The sequence below is a fragment of the Orcinus orca genome, chromosome 2, assembly GCF_937001465.1.
Source record: "Orcinus orca chromosome 2, mOrcOrc1.1, whole genome shotgun sequence".
Lineage (NCBI taxonomy): Eukaryota > Metazoa > Chordata > Mammalia > Artiodactyla > Delphinidae > Orcinus > Orcinus orca.
In genome coordinates this window covers 80,418,436-80,436,597 of record NC_064560.1, presented here as the reverse complement: position 1 = coordinate 80,436,597, position 18,162 = coordinate 80,418,436, and positions in this window count along the sequence as shown.

Sequence of the window (18,162 nt, the reverse complement as noted above, 5' to 3'; positions counted from 1 at the left end):
GCCCCACAGGTGCAGCAGCCTTGGCCACACACTTTATCACACAATCAGCTCCTGATATCAGAAAAAAAACCTAAGCGGGCAGAGGACGGCCCCCAGACTCCCATCTGAGACCTGGTAAAAATGTCCTTTAAAGTCTATAACGCCCATGAGGATTTGGCAGAATCCAGCCGACAGCCTCGGATGCAATGAAAGGTGGCCCTCCAAACCCAAACCCTCGTACCGCCCTGCGTCCGGCCATCTCCCATGCACAACATCCATGGGACCCGTCGAAGGCAACCCCAACAGGCGCCTGCTTCAAGTGCGGAAAAGAGGGGCACTGGGCTCGGCAATGTCCCAATTCCCGGCCTCCTTCCAAGCCCAGCCTTGGCTGCAGGCTAACAGGCCATTGGAAGAGTGACTGCCCTACGACCGGCACTCCCTCAGAACCTCCACGCGGAGAGCGAACCGACCCGATGTCTACCACTTGAACTCCTGGGATTGGCTGACGACTGACATCACCCGGACTAGAAGACCCCCATCACCCTTGCCGAGCCCAGGGTAACGTTACAGGTAGCGGGTAAGTCCATCTCATTCCTGGTGGATACGGGGGCTACCTATTCGGTCTTCCCTACATATTCCGGGCCAGGTTTTCCTTCCCAGATCTCGGTTATAAGCATCGACGGTAAGCCGTCCTTCCCGCTCCAGACCGGTCCTCTCTCATGTTACTTCGAAAGGCTCCCTTTCACTCATTCTTTCTTAGTCATACCATCCTACCCGGTTCCTCTGCTAGGTCGTGATGTTCTCTTCCAATTACGGGCCTCTCTCCAACTGGCCAGACTTGAGCCTAAGGTCCTTTCCTCTCAAATCCTGCTTCCCCTCCTCGGTCTGGCAGCAGAGCCCTCTCCCTCCTCACTTACTCCTCCCATCTCCCCCAACTGGATAGATCCCCCGGTCTGCGATACATCAAAACCCATAATAGCGACACACCACCCTCTGCCCTAATCCGTCTTAAAGACCCCTCCAAGTTTCCAGCCAGGCCCCAATTCCCCATTTCTGAAACTCTTCTAATGGGCTTACGACCTATTATCACCAGACTCTTAGACCAGGGGCTCCTCGTCCCCACAGACTCTCCCTGCAACACCCACATCCTGCCTGTCCACAAGGCCTCAGGAGATTACCACCTGGTCCAGGACTTCCGACTGATCAACGAGGCAATAATTCCCCTCCACCCGGTTGTGCCAAACCCGTACATTTTGGTCTCCCATATGCCCCCGTCCAACACCCATTTTATGGTCCTCGATCTGAAAACCCCCTTCTTTATTATTCCCCTACATCCTGATTCCTATTTCCATTTTGCTTTCACCTGGACAGATCCGGATACCCAGGCTTCCCGCCAGCTCACCTGGACGGTTCTTCCCCAGGGCTTCCGTGACAGCCCCCATCTCTTTGGACAGTCTCTGGCGCGGGACCTCGCTTCCTGCCCTCTCACCCCCAGTATAGTCCTCCAATACGGGGATGACCTCTTACTCTGTGGCCCATCTCTCAGCCTCTCAAAACAGCATACTGCTGACCTCCTCAATTATCTCGGCTCTCGTGGCTATCGGGTCTCTCCAGCCAAGGCCCAACTGTCTACACCCCCAGTAACCTAGCTGGGAATCCACCTTACCCCCACAACAAAGAGCCTGACAGCCAACCGCACCCAGGCTATCCACGACCTCCAACCTCCAGAGACAGCTGACCAGATTCTCTCCTTTCTGGGCCTGATAGGATTTTTCCGACACTGGATCCCTAACTTTGCTCTTCTTGCTAAACCCCTATATTTGGCTGTTAAAGAAACCCCCAAGGACCCCTTACCTCTCCCTCCAAGAACTTACCTTTTCCCCCTTTAAGTGTCTCCATATTTCTTGATTTAGAAAAAAAGAACCTCACAATTTGCTATGGCAGCCACCCAAATTTAACTAATGATGCACTCCCTTGCAACTCATCCCTCCCTGTAAATACGCCAATGGGGGCCCCACCAAGCCTGTTCTTTTGGTGTAATGGCTCCCTTACAAAAGAGGTCAACTCTTCCTCCCCCTTCCCATGGATCCCCGTCACCCTTGCCCACAACTCACATTGTATGGCCAAGCCGAATTTCTCTCTCTTACTACACAACCATCTAGCCGACAGAAAAGGGCCACCTTTCTCCCTATGGTTGCAGGCATTTCCCTCACCTCCTTTCTCTCATCGAGGCAGCCATCGGGTGAGTATCCCTAACACACAGTGTCTCAACGTCCCACGACCTAGAACAGAAACTCCAGCTAGCCATCGAGGCCTCTGCTGCCTCTATCGCCTCCCTCCAGCGCCAGATCACCTCTGTAGCCTGAGTTGCCCTCCAAAGTCGACACACCCTGGACCTTCTGACAGCCGACAAAGGAGGTACCTGCTTCTTCTTACAGGAAGAATGCTGCTACCACATCAACGAGACAGGGGTCATTGAGGACAATGTGGATGCTCTGCGAAGCTTAAAAGAAGAACTCCAACGCAGGCAGCGACAATCCACCTCCCCCATCCCCGACTGGTGGCGGACCACCCTCTATACCTGGCTGACACCAATCCTAGGTCCTTTAATCCTTATCTGCATCCTATTCATGCTTGTCCCCTGTTTCCTCAGGTTTCTCCTCAGTTGCATACAAGAAGTCTCTCGGGTGGCGGTGAATCAGATGCTCCTCCACCCATATACCTTACTAAACACAGAAACCCCCGCAGCCGCCGTCCCCTAACCTACGGACCGTTGGCCGCCCGAGTTCCTTCCAGCACCCACGTACAGCAGGAAGTAGCCAGAGTCAAACATCGTCCCATTACACCAAAGAAGTTGGGATGTAAGGCCAGCAGGTCCGGGGAAGGGTCCAGGGAGCTAGTCGGAACCCCTGCCAAGGAGGCTGATGCAACCGACACCCGACATTGCCACAACACCCGAGAGATTACCAATAAAGTGCTGCTTCACAGAGCAAGCACCTCCCCTGTGTCCACCCCTATATATATTGTTCGCGCCCACACCCGGGCGCGAATTCTCTGGCCCCTTTCTCTCGGACCAGTGAACCTCGCCCGGGAGCATTCCCAAATAAAGCTTGCTTAAGCTCTCCTCCGTCTTTGGTGCCGTTCCTAACATTTTGTGCCAAAACCCGGGTGGGGTACACAGCCCCACAAATTACCATGGGGCCACCCCTCCAGACCGGGGACCTCTGCTCACCCACCCAACACGGCAGAAGTGGGGTAATTCCCTCCTTCGTTCCCTTTGACCCCTGGGGTCCCTACCCACCAGACTCCCTGTCCTTAACCGTGGCTGCGTCAGGGCCTCCTCCATCCACCCTCCGAGCCTTGGGCAATTGTGGACACGTCCCAACCGACTGACTGCTCTCCGATCCGCCGTGACCAGAGACGTATCTCTCTATCTCTGTTCTCCTGGGGACAGGCCGGATGTCATGGGGACTTCAGAATCCAAACCAGATCCTAAGACACCCCTTGGGTGTCCCCTGGCCAACTTTACAAAACTCGGCTTTTTTCAAGATCTCCGCCGCAGGCGGCTCATATTTTATTCCACCGAGGCCTGGCCCCAGTACCCTCTAGGGAATCAATCTAAATGGCCTGCTGAAGGGACTTTCGATTTCAACATCCTCCACGATTTAGATAACTAATGCCTCAGGATGATTAAATGGTCTGAGTTCTCCTACGTCCAGGCCTTCTCGTATTTACGCTCCCGCCCTTCCCTCTGCTTCGATTGTTCCACTTCCTAGGTGCTTCTTTCCAAACAGACATCTCCTACATCCAAGCCCCTAATTTGCTTTGACGATGACCCCTCTCCACTAACCGACCCACCCGAACTCTCGGCTCTCCCCACTCCAGAGCTCCTCTCCAATCCCCACCCTACCCTGGACTGGCCCCTCTCCCTCCTGAGCCCACGCCAGCGACCCACAATGCTCCCCCGCTTCCCCCAGTAGCCTCCCCCTTGGCTTCCCCTTCCCCCGCTTTCTCCCCCTCCACCTCTCTCTCCTCGCCCCTCTGCTAGCCAATCAGCTCACACACCCGCTCTCACCACCACGACTCTCAAGACCCAACTCTTCTCTGTCCCTTAAGAGAGGTGGCCGGCGGAAGGATTAGTTAGGGTTCATGTTCCCTTTCCCCTCCAAGATCTCTCTCAAATAGAAAAGGGATTAGGCTCCTTTTCTGCCGACTCCTCCCACTACCTCAAAGAATTTCGCTACCTCTCTCAAGCTTACCATCTAACCTGGCATGACATCTTTGTGATCCTAGCTTCTACTCTGACCCCCGATGAGAGGGAACGAATTCAAACTGCTGCCCGAAACCACGCCGATCAGGTCCTCCTCACTGATAACTCTATGCTCGTCAGAGCCACTGTCGTTCCTGGCACCGATCTGGGCTGGAGTTATCAGGACGGCCAAGACGGTTGCTGCAACTGTGATCTTATGATCCAATGCCTCTTGACAGGTATGCAGGCTGCCTCCCACAAGATTGTCAACTTCGAAAAGCTAAAAGAGATAACCCAAGAGCCCAATGAAAGTCCAGCCATTTATCTAAACTGCCTTACAGAGGCCATAACTCTGTGCACCCACTTGGACCCTGACAGCCCCACAGGCGCAGCAGCCTTGGCCACCCACTTTATCACACAATCAGCTCCTGATATCAGAAATAAAACTTAAGTGGGCAGAGGATGGCCCCCAGACTCCCATCTGAGACCTGGTAAAAATGCCCTTTAAAGTCTATAATGCCCGTGAGGATTTCGCAGAATCTAGCTGACAGGCTCGAATGCAATGAAAGGTGGCCCTCCAAACCCAAGCCCTCGTAGGCACCCTGTGGCCGGCCATCTCCCATGGACAACATCCATGGGACCCGCCGAAGGCAACCCCACCAGGGGCCTGCTTCAAGTGCGGAAAAGAGGGGCACTGGGCTGGCCAATGTCCCAATCTGCGGCCTCCTTCCAAGCCCAGCCTTGGCTGCGGGCTAACAGGCCATTGGAAGAGTGACTGCCCTACGACCGGCCCTCCCTCAGCGCCTCCACGTGGAGAGCGAACCGACCCGATGGCTCTACCACTCAAACTCCTGGGAATGGCTGACGACTGACGTCACCCGGACTCGATGACACCCCTCACCCTCGCAGAGCCCAGGGTAACGCTACAGGTAGTGGGTAAGTCCATCTCATTCCTTGTGGACACCTGGCTACATATTCGGTCTTCCCTACATATTCTGGGGCAGTTTTTCCTTCCCAGATCTCAGTTATGGGCATCGACAGTAAACCGTCCTTCCAGCTCCAGACCGGCCCTCTCTCATGTTACATCGAGAGGCTCCCTTTCATTCATTCTTTCTGAGTCATACCGTCCTACCCGGTTCCTCTGCTAGGTCGTGATGTTCTCGTCCAATTAGGGGCCTCTCTGCAACTGGCCAGACTTGATCCTAAGGTCTCCTCCTCTCAACTCCTGCTTCCCCTCCTCGGTCTGGCAGCGGAGCCCTCTCCCTCCTCTCTTCCTCCTCCTATCTCCCCCAACCGGATACACCCCCAGGTCTGTGATACATCAAAACTCATAAGAGCGACACACAACCCCCCTGCTCTAATGCATCTTAAAGACCCATCCAAGTTTCCAGCAGGCCCCAATTCCCCATTTCTGAAACTCAACTAAGGGGCTTACCACCTATTAGCACCAGACTCTTAGAACAGGGGCTCCTCATCCCCATGGACTCTCCCTGCAATGCCCCCATCCTGCCTGTCCACAAGGCCTCAGGAGATTACCACCTGGTCCAGGACTTCCGACTGATCAATGAGGCGACAATTCCCCTCCACCCAGTTGTTCCAAACCCGTACACTTTGCTCTCCCATATGCCCCCGTCCAACACCCATTTTACAGTCCTCGATCTCAAAACCGCCTTCTTTATTATTCCCCTACACCCTGATTCCTACTTCCATTTTGCTTTCACCTGGACAGATCCAGATACCCAGGCTTCCCGCCACCTCACCTGGATGGTTCTTCCCCAGGGCTTCCACGAGAGCCCCCACCTCTTTGGACAGGCTCTGGCGCGGGACCTTGCTTCCTGCCCTCTCACCCCAGTATAGTCTTCCAATATGGGGATGACCTCCCCCTCTGTAGCCCATCTCTCAGCCTCTCAAAACAGCATACTGCTGACCTCCTCATTTATCTCGGCTCTCGTGACTATCGGGTCTGTCCAGCCAAGGCCCAACTGTGTACACCATCAGTAACCTAGCTGGGAATCCACCTTACCCCCACAACAAAGAGCCTGACAGCCGACCACACCCAGGCCATCTATGACCTCCAACCTCCAGAGACAGCTGACCAGATTCTCTCCTTTCTGGGCCTGATAGGATTTTTCCGACACTGGATCCCTAACTTTGCTCTTCTTGCTAAACCCCTATATTTGGCTGCTAAAGAAACTCCCCAAGGTCCCCTTACCTCTCCCTCCCAGAACTTACCTTTTCCCCCTTTAAGAGTCCCCGCATTTCTTCATTTAGAAAAAAAGAACCTCACAATTTGCAATGGCAGCCACCCAAATTTATCTAATGATGCACTCCCTTGCAACCCATCCCTCCCTGTAACTATGCCAATGGGGGTCCCACCAGGCCTGTTCTTTTGGTGTAATGGCTCCCTTACAAAAGAAGTCAACTCTTCCTCCCCCTTCCCATGTATCCCTGTCACCCTTGTTCTACAACACACATTATATGGCCAAGCCGAATTTCTCTCACTTACCACACAACTCTCTAGCCGACACAAATGGCCACCTTTCTCCCTATCGTTGCAGGCATTTCCCTCGCCTCCTCTCTCTTTTTGAGACAGGCATCGGGGGACGAGCCCTAACACACAGTGTCTCAACATCCCGCGACCTAGGACAGAAACTCCAGCTAGACATCGACGGCTCTGCTGCCTCTATCGCCTCCCTCCAGCGACAGATCAACTCTGTAGCCCGAGTTGTCCTCCAAAGTGGACGCACCCTGGACCTTCTGACAGCCAACAGAGGAGGTACCTGCCTCTTCCTACAGGAAGAATGCTGCTACCACATCAACGAGACAGGGGTCATTGAGGACAATGTGGATGCTCTCTGACACTTAAAATAAGAACTCCAATGCAGGCAGTGACAATCCACCTCCCCCATCCCCGACTGGCGGCGGACCACCCTCTATACCTGGCTGACGCCAATCCCAGGCCCCTTAATCCTTATCTGCATCCTATTCATGTTTGCCCCCTGTTTCCTCAGGTTTCTCCTCAGTTGTATACAAGAAGTCTCTTGGGTGGCGGTGAATCAGATGCTCCTCCACCCATATACCTTACTACCCACAGAAACCCCGCTGCTGCCCTCGCCTAACCTATGGATGGTTGGTTGCCCGACTCCCTTCTGGCTCCCACGTACAGCAGGAAGTAGCCAGAGACCAAACGTCGCCCCATTACACCAAAGAAGTTGGGAAAAAAGGCCAGCAGGTCCGGGGAAGGGGGCAGGGAGCTAGTCAGAACCCCTGCCAAGGAGGCTGATGCAACCGACACCCGACATTGCCAAACAGTCTTCCCACTCCCTGAGGGGTGGAACTAACGGTTCTGAGGCTGATGCAACCGACACCTGACATTGCCACAACACCCGAGAGGTTACCAATAAAGGGCTGCTTCACACAGCAAGCACCTCCCCTGCGTCCACCCCTATAAATTTTGTTCGCGCCCACACCCGGGCGCGAATTCTCTGGCCCTTTTCTCTCGGACCAGTGAACCTCGCCTGGGAGCATTCCCAAATAAAGCTTGCTTAAGCTCTCCTCCATCTTTTCTGCTGTTCCTTACATTTTGTGCCAAATCCTGGGAGGGGTACACAGCCCCACAAATTACCACGGGGCCACCAATCCAGATTGGGGACCTCTGCTCACCTACCCAACCTGGCAGAAGTGGGGTAAGTCCCTCCTTCGTTCCCCTTGACTCTCGGGGTCCATACACACTGGACTCCCTGTCCTTAACTGAGGCCGCTTCAGGGCATCCTCCATCCTCCCTCCAAGCCTCGGGCAATTGTGGAGACGTCCCAACCGACTGACTGCTCTCCGATCCGCCGTGACCAGAGACGTATCTCTCTTTATCTGATCACCCAGGGACAGACCGGATGTCATGGGGACTTCAGAATACAAACCAGATCCTAAGACACCCCTGGAGTGTCTCCTGGCCAACTTTTCAAAACTTGGCATTTCTCAAGATCTCCGCCGCAGGCGGCTCATATTTTATTCCACCGAGGCCTGGCCACAGTACCCTCTAGACAATCAATGTAAATGGCCTGCTGAAGGGACTTTCGATTTCAACATCCTCCACGATTTAGATAACTACTGCCTCAGGACGGGTAAATGGTCCGAGGTCCCCTACCTCCAGGCCTTCTGGTATGTACGCTCCCGCCTTTCCCTCTGCATCGATTGTTCCACTTCCTAGATGCTTCTTTCCCAACAGACATCTCCTACTTCAAGCCGCTAATTTCCTTTGACGATGACCCCTCTCCACTAACCGACCCACCCGAACTCTCGGCTCTCCCCACTCCAGAGCTCCTCTCCAATCCCCACCCTACCCTGGACTGGCCCCTCTCCCTCCTGAGCCCACCCAGCGCCCCCCCATGGCTAATCCTCTTCCCCAAGCATCCTCCCCTTTGGCTTCCCCTTCCCCAGCTTCCTCCCCCTCCACCTCTCTCTCCTCGCCCCTCTCCTCGCCAATCAGCTCACACACACGCTCTCACCACCACGACTCCCAAGACACAATCCTTCTCTGTCCCTTAAGAGAGGTGGCCGGAGCAGAAGGATTAGTTAGGGTTCATGTTCCCTTTGCCCTCCAAGATCTCTCTCAAATAGAAAAGCAATGAGGCTCCTTTTCTGCCGACTCCTCCCACTACCTCAAAGAATTTTGCTACCTCTCTCAAGCTTACCATCTAACCTGGCACGACATCTTTGTGATCCTAGCTTCTACTCTGACCCCCGATGAGAGGGAACGAATTCAAACTGCTGCCCGAAACCACGCCGATCAAGTCCACCTCACTGATAACTCTATGCTCGTCAGAGCCACTGTCGTTCCTGGCACCGATCTGGGCTGGAGTTATCAGGACGGCCAAGACGGTTGCTGCAACTGTGATCTTATGATCCACTGTCTCTTGGCTGGTATGCAGGCTGCCTCCCAGAAGATTGTCAACTTCGAAAAGCTAAAAGAGATAACCCAAGAGCCCAATGAAAGTCCAGCCGTTTATCTCAACTGCCTTACAGAGGCCATAACTCTGTGCACCCACTTGGACCCTGACAGCCCCACAGGCGCAGTGGCCTTGGCCACCCACTTTATCACACAATCAGCTCCTGATATCAGAAATAAAACTTAAGTGGGCAGAGGACGGCCCCCAGACTCCCATCTGAGACCTGGTAAAAATGCCCTTTAAAGTTTATAATGCCCGTGAGGATTTGGCAGAATCCAGCCGACAGGCTCGGATGCACCGATAGGTGGCCCTCCAAACCCAAACCCTCGTACCGCACTGCGGCCGGCCATCTCCCATGGACAACATCCACGGGACCGCCGAAGGCAACCCCACCAGGGGCCTGCCTCAAGTGCGGAAAAGAGGGGCACTGGGCTCGCCAATGTCCCAATCCGCGGCCTCCTTCCAAGCCCTGCTCTGGCTGCGGGCACAAAGGCCATTGGAAGAGTGACTGCCCTATGACCTGCCCTCCCTCAGCGCCTCCACGCGGAGAGCGAACCGACCCGATGGCTCTACCACTCAAATTCCTGGGATTGGCTGACGACTGACATCACCCGGACTTGAAGACCACCATCACCCTCGCAGAGCCCAGGGTAACGCTACAGGTAGCAGGTAAGTCCATCCCATTCCTGGTGGACACGGGGGCTACTTTTCGGTCTTCCCTACATATTCCGGGCCAGTTTTTCCTTCCCAGATCTCGGTTATGGGCATCGACGGTAAGCCGTCCTTCCCACTCCAGACCGGCCCTCTCTCATGTTACATCGAGAGGCACCCTTTCACTCATTCTTTCTGAGTCATACCGTCCTACCCGATTCCTCTGCTAGGTCGTGATGTTCTCTTCCAATTAGGGGCCTCTCTCCAACTGGCCAGACTTCATCCTAAGGCCTCTTCCTCTCAACTCCTGCTTCCCCTCCTCAGTCTGGCAGCACAGCCCTCTCCCTCCTCTCTTCCTCCTCCCATCTCCCCCAACCTGATAGACGCCCAGGTCTGTGATACATCAAAATTCATAATAGTCACACACAACCCCCCTGCCCTAATCCGTCTTAAAGACCCCTCCAAGTTTCCAGCCAGGCTCCAATTCCCCATTTCTGAAACTCATCTAAGGGGCTTACGACCTATTATCACCAGACTCTTAGACCAGGGGCTCCTCGTCCCCACGGACTCTCCCTGCAATGCCCCCATCCTGCCTGTCCACAAGGCCTCAGGAGATTACCACCTGGTCCAGGACTTTTGACTGATCGATGAGGCGATAATTCCCCTCCACCCAGTTGTGCCAAACCCGTACACTTTGCTCTGCAATATGCCCCCATCCAACACCCATTTTACGGTCCTCGATCTCAAAACCGCCTTTTTTATTATTCCCCTACACCCTGATTCCTACTTCCATTTTGCTTTCACCTGGACAGATCCGGATACCCAGGCTTCCCGCCAGCACACCTGGACGGTTCTTCCCCAGGGCTTCCGTGACAGCCCCCACCTCTTTGGACAGGCTCTGGCACGGGACCTCGCTTCCTGCCCTCTCACCCCCAGTATAGTCCTCTAATACGGGGATGACCTCCTCCTCTGTAGCCCATCTCTCAGCCTCTCAAAAGAGCATACTGCTGACCTCCTCAATTATCTTGGCTCTCGTGGCTAACGGGTCTCTCCAGCCAAGGCCCAACTGTCTACACCCTCAGTAACCTATCCGGGAATCCACCTTACCCTCACAACAAAGAGCCTGACAGCTGACCGCACACAGGCCATACACGACCTCTAACCTCCAGAGACAGCTGACTAGATTCTCTCCTTTCTGGGCCTGATAGGACTTTTCTGACACTGGATCCCTAACTTTGCTCTTCTTGCTAAACCCCTATACTTGGCTGCTAAAGAAACCCGCCAAGGACCCCTTACCTCTCCCTCCCAGAACTCACCTTTTCCCTCTTTTGGAGTCCCCATATTTCTTGATTTAGAAAAAAAGAACCTCACAATTTGCAACGGCAGCCACACAAATTTAACTAATGATGCACTCCCGTGCAACTCATCCCTCCCTGTAACTAGGCCAATGGGGGTCCCACCAGGCCTGTTCTTTTGGTGTAATGGCTCCCTTACAAAAGAGGTCAACTCTTCCTCCCCCTTCCCATGTATCCCCGTCACCCTTGTTCCACAACTCACATTATATGGACAAGCCGAATTTCTCTCACTTACCACACAACTCTCTAGCCGACAGAAAAGGGCCACCTTTCTCCCTATGGTTGCAGGCATTTCCCTCGCCCCCTCGCTCTTGTCGAGGCGGGCTTCGGGGGATGAGCCCTAACACACAGTGTCTCAACATCCTGCGACCTAGAACAGAAACTCCAGCTAGACATCGAGGTCTCTGCTGCCTCTATTGCTCCCTCCAGTGCCAGATCACCTCTGTAGCCCAAGTTTTCCTCCAAAGTCGATGCACCCTGGACCTTCTGACAGCCGACAGACGAGGTACCTGCCTCTTCCTACAGGAAGAATGCTGCTACCACATCAACGAGTCAGGGGTCATTGAGGACAATGTGGATGCTCTCCGACGCTTAAAGGAAGAACTCCAATGCCGGCAGCAACAATCCACCTACCCCATCCCCGACTGCTGGAGGACCACCCTCTATACCTGGCTGACACCAATCCTAGGCCCCTTAATCCTTATCTGCATCCTATTCATGCTTGCCCCTGTTTCCTCAGGTTTCTCCTCAGTTGCATACAAGAAGTCTCTCAGGTGGCGGTGAATCAGTTGCTCCTCCACTCATATACCTTACTACCCACAGAACCCCCCAGTGCCGCCCTGCCCTAACCTATGGTCTGTTGGCTGCACGACTCCCTTCCGGTGCCCATGTACAGCAGGAAGTAGCCAGAGAACAAACGTTGCCCATTACACCAAAGAAGTTGAGATGTAAGGCCAGCAGGTCCGGGAAAGGGCCCTGAGAACAAGTCGGAACCCCCGCCAAGGAGGCTCATGCAACCAACACCCGACATTGCCAGAACACTCTCCCCCTTCCCGAGGGGTGGAACTAACGGCTCTGAGGCTGATGCAACCGACACCTGACATTGCCACAACACACGAGAGATTACCAATAAAGTGCTGCTTCACAGAGCAAGCACCTCCCCTGCGTCCACCCCTATATATATTGTTCGCGCCCACACCCGGGCGCGAATTCTCTGGCCCCTTTCTCTCGGACCAGTGAACCTCGCCCGGGAGCATTCCCAAATAAAGCTTGCTTAAGCTCTCCTCCGTCTTTGGTGTCGTTCCTAACATTTTGTGCCAAACCCCGGGTGGGGTACAGCCCCACAAATTACCACGGGGCCACCCCTCCAAACCGGGGACCTCTGCTCACCCACCCAACACGGCAGAAGTGGGGTAATTCCCTCCTTCGTTCCCTTTGACCCCTGGGGTCCCTACCCGCCAGACTCCCTGTCCTTAACCGCGGCTGCGTCAGGGCCTCCTCCATCCACCCACCGAACATTGGGCAATTGTGGACACGTCCCAACAGACTGACTGCTCTCCGATCCGCCGTGACCAGAGACGTATCTCTCTTTCTCTGTTCTCCTGGGGACAGGCCGGATGTCATGGGGACTTCAGAATCCAAACCAGATCCTAAGACACCCCTTGGGTGTCCCCTGGCCAACCTTACAAAACTCGGCTTTTCTCAAGATCTCCGCCGCAGGCGGCTCATATTTTATTCCACCGAGGCCTGGCCACAGTACCCTCTAGACAATCAATCTAAATGGCCTGCTGAAGCGACTTTCGATTTCAACATCCTCCACGATTTAGATAACTAATGCCTCAGGATGATTAAATGGTCTGAGGTCTCCTACGTCCAGGCCTTCTAGTATTTACGCTCCCGCCCTTCCCTCTGCTTCGATTGTTCCACTTCCTAGGTGCTTCTTTCCAAACAGACATCTCCTACATCCAAGCCCCTAATTTGCTTTGACGATGACCCCTCTCCACTAACCGACCCACCCGAACTCTCGGCTCTCCCCACTCCAGAGCTCCTCTCCAATCCCCACCCTACCCTGGACTGGCCCCTCTCCCTCCTGAGCCCACGCCAGCGACCCACAACGCTCCTCAGCTTCCCCCAGCAGCCTCCCCCTTCGCTTCCCCTTCCCCCGCTTCCTCCACCTCCACCCCTCTCTCCTCGCCCCTCTGCTCGCCAATCAGCTCACACACCCGCTCTCACCACCATGACTCCCAAGACCCAAACCTTCTCTGTCCCTTAAGAGAGGTGGCCGGAGCGGAAGGATTAGTTAGGGTTCATGTTCCCTTTGCCCTCCAAGATCTCTCTCAAATAGAAAAGCAATGAGGCTCCTTTTCTGCCGACTCCTCCCACGGCCTCAAAGAATTTCGCTACCTCTCTCAAGCTTACCATCTAACCTGGCACGACATCTTTGTGATCCTAGCTTCTACTCTGACCCCCGATGATAGGGAAGGAATTCAAACTGCTGCCCGAAACCACGCCGATCAGGTCCACCTCACTGATAACTCTATGCTCCTCAGAGTCACTGTCGTTCCTGGCACCGATCTGGGCTGGAGTTATCAGGACGGCCAAGACGGTCGCTGCAACTGTGATCTTATGATCCAATGCCTCTTGACAGGTATGCAGGCTGCCTCCCACAAGATTGTCAACTTCGAAGAGCTAAAAGAGATAATCCAAGAGCCCAATGAAAGTCCAGCCGTTTATCTCAACTGCCTTACAGAGGCCATAACTCTGTGCACCCACTTGGACCCTGACAGCCCCACAGGCGCAGCAGCCTTGGCCACCCACTTTATCACACAATCAGCTCCTGATATCAGAAATAAAACTTAAGTGGGCAGAGGACGGCCCCCAGACTCCCATCTGAGACCTGGTAAAAATGCCCTTTATAGTCTATAATGCCCGTGAGGATTTGGCAGAATCCAGCCGACAGGCTCGGATGCAATGAAAGGTGGCCCTCCAAACCCAAGCCCTTGTAGCCGCCCTGCGGCTGGCCATCTCCCATGGACAACAACCACAGGACCCACCGAAGGCAACCCCACCAGGGGCCTGCTACAAGTGCGGAAAAGAGGGGCACTGGGCTCGCCAATGTCCCAATCCCTGGCCTCCTTCCAAGCCCAGCCTTGGCTGCGGGCTAACAGGCCATTGGAAGAGTGACTGCCCTACGACCGGCCCTCCCTCAGCGCCTCCTCGCGGAGAGCGAACCGACCCGATGGCTCTACCACTCAAATTCCTGGGATCGGCTGACGACTGACGTCACCCGCACTCAATGACCCCAATCACCCTCGCAGAGCCCAGGGTAATGCTACAGGTAGCGGGTAAGTCCATCTCATTCCTTGTGGACACCGGGCTACCTATTCAGTCTTCCCTACATATTCCGGGCCAGTTTTTCCTTCCCAGATCTCGGTTATGGGCATCGACAGTAAGCCGTCCTTCCAGCTCCAGACCGGCCCTCTCTCATGTTACATCGAGAGGCTCCCTTTCACTCATTCTTTCTGAGTCATACCGTCCTACCCGGTTCCTCTGCTAGGTCGTGATGTTCTCGTCCAATTAGGGGCCTCTCTGCAACAGGCCAGACTTGATCCTAAGGTCTCCTCCTCTCAACTCCTGCTTCCCCTCCTCGGTCTGGCAGCGGAGCCCTCTCCCTCCTCTCTTCCTCCTCCCATGTCCCCCAACCGGATACACCCCCAGGTCTGTGATACATCAAAACTCATAATAGCGACACACCACCCCCTGCTCTAATGCATCTTAAAGACCCATCCAAGTTTCCAGCAGGCCCCAATTCCCCATTTCTGAAACTCATCTAAGGGGCTTACGACCTATTATCACCAGACTCTTAGAACAGGGGCTCCTCGTCCCCACGGACTCTCCCTGCAATGCCCCCATCCTGCCTGTCCACAAGGCCTCAGGAGATTACCACCTGGTCCAGGGCTTCCGACTGAGCCGATAATTCCCCTCCACCCAGTTGTGCCAAACCCGTACACTTTGCTCTCCCATATGCCCCCGTCCAACACCCATTTTACGGTCCTCGATCTCAAAACCGCCTTCTTTATTATTCCCCTACACCCTGATTCCTACTTCCATTTTGCTTTCACCTGGACAGATCCAGATACCCAGGCTTCCCACCACCTCACCTGGACGGTTCTTCCCCAGGGCTTCCGTGACAGCCCCCACCTCTTTGGACAGGCTCTGGCGGGGGACCTCGCTTCCTGCCCTCTCACCCCAGTATAGTCTTCCAATATGGGGATGACCTCCTCATCTGTAGCCCATCTCTCAGCCTCTCAAAACAGCATACTGCTGACCTCCTCAATTATCTCAGCTCTCGTGGCTATCGGGTCTCTCCAGCCAAGGCCCAACTCTCTACACCGTCAGTAACCTAGCTGGGAATCCACCTTACCCCCACAACAAAGAGCCTGACAGCCGACCGCACCCAGGCCATCCACGACCTCCAACCTTCAGAGACAGCTGACCAGATTCTCTCCTTTCTGGGCCTGATAGGATTTTTCTGACACTGGATCCCTAACTTTGCTCTTCTTGCTAAACCCCTATATTTGGCTGCTAAAGAAACTCCCCAAGGTCCCCTTACCTCTCCCTCCCAGAACTTACCTTTTCCCCCTTTAAGAGTCCCCGCATTTCTTCATTTAGAAAAAAAGAACCTCACAATTTGCAATGGCAGCCACCCAAATTTATCTAATGATGCACTCCCTTGCAACCCATCCCTCCCTGTAACTATGCCAATGGGGGTCCCACCAGGCCTGTTCTTTTGGTGTAATGGCTCCCTTACAAAAGAGGTCAACTCTTCCTCCCCCTTCCCATGTATCCCCGTCACCCTTATTCCACAACACACGTTATATGGCCAAGCCGAATTTCTCTCACTTACCACACAACTCTCTAGCCGACAGAAAAGGGCCACCTTTCTCCCTATCATTGCAGGCATTTCCCTCGTCTCCTCTCTCTTTTTGAGGCAGGCATCAGGGGTCGAGCCCTAACAAACAGTGTCTCAATATCCTGCGACCTAGAACAGAAACTCCAGCTAGATATCGAGGCCACTGCTGCCTCTATCGCCTCCCTCCAGCGACAGATCACCTCCGTAGCCCGAGTTGTCCTCCAAAGTCGACGCACCCTGGACCTTCTGACAGCCGACAGAGGAGGTACCTGCCTCTTCCTACAGGAAGAATGCTGCTACCACATCAACGAGACAGGGGTCATTGAGGGCAATGTGGATGCTCTCCGACACTTAAAATAAGAACTCCAATGCAGGCAGTGAGAATCCACCTCCCCCATCCCCGACTGGTGGCGGACCACCCTCTATACCTGGCTGACACCAATCCAAGGACACTTAATCCTTATCTGCATCCTATTCATGCTTGCCCCCTGTTTCCTCAGGTTTCTTCTCAGTTGCATACAAGAAGTCTCTCGGGTGGTGGTGAATCAGATGCTCCTCTATCCATATACCTTACTACCCACAGAACCCCCCACTGCTGCCCTCGCCTAACCTACGGACCGTTGGCAGCTCGACTCCCTTCTGGCGCCCACGTACAGCAGGAAGTAGCCAGAGACCAAACGTTGCCCCATTACACCAAAGAAATTGGGATGTAAGGCCAGCAGGTCCGGGGAAGGGTGCAGGGAGCTAGTCAGAACCCCTGCCAAGGAGGCTGATGCAACCGACACCTGACATTGCCACAACAGTCTTCCCGCTCCCCGAGGGGTGGAACTAACGGTTCTGAGGCTGATGCAACCGACATCTGACATTGCCACAACACCCGAGAGGTTACCAATAAAGGGCTGCTTCACGCAGCAAGCACCTCCCCTGCGTCCACCCCTATAAATTTTGTTCGCGCCCACACCTGGGCGCGAATTCTCTGGCCCTTTTCTCTCGGACCAGTGAACCTCGCCTGGGAGCATTCCCAAATAAAGCTTGCTTAAGCTCTCCTCCATCTTTGGTGCCGTTCCTTACATTTTGTGCCAAATCCTGGGAGGGGTACACAGCCCCACAAATTACCACGGGGCCACTAATCCAGACCGGGGAGCTCTGCTCACCCACCCAACCTGGCAGAAGTGGGGTAAGTCCCTCCTTCGTTCCCCTTGACCCCCGGGGTCCCTACCCACCGGACTCCCTGTCCTTAACTGCGGCCGCTTCAGGGCCTCCTCCATCCTCCCTCCGAGCCTCGGGCGATTGTGGAGACGTCCCAACAGACTGGCTACTCTCCGATTCACCGTGACCAGAGACGTATCTCTCTTTCTCTATTCACCCAGCGACAGGCCGGATGTCATGGGGACTTCAGATTACAAACCAGATCCTAAGACACCCCTGGGGTGTCTCCTGGCCAACTTTTCAAAACTTGGCATTTCTCAAGATCTCCGCCGCAGGCGGCTCATATTTTATTCCACCGAGGCCTGGCCACAGTACCCTCTAGACAATCAATCTAAATGGCCTGCTGAAGGGACTTTCGATTTCAACATCCTCCACGATTTAGATAACTACTGCCTCAGGACGGGTAAATGGTCCGAGGTCCCCTACGTCCAGGCCTTCTGGTATTTACGCTGCCGCCTTTCCCTCTGCATCGATTGTTCCACTTCCTAGGTGCTTCTTTCCCAACAGACATCTCCTACATCCAAGCCCCTAATTTCCTTTGACGATGACCCCTCTCCACTAACCGACCCACCCGAACTCTCGGCTCTCCCCACTCCAGAGCTCCTCTCCAACCCCCACCCTACCCTGGACTGGCCCCTCTCCCTCGTCAGCCCAGCCCAGAGCCCCCCCACCTCTCTCCGTCTTCACCCAGCAGCCTCCTCCTTGGCTTCCCCTTCCCCCACTTCCTCCCCCTCCACCCCTCTCTCCTTGCCCCTCTGCTCGCCAATCAGCTCACACACCCGCTCTCACCACCACGACTCTCAAGACCCAAACCTTCTCTGTCCCTCACGAGAGGTGCCGGAGCCGAAGGATTAGTTAGGG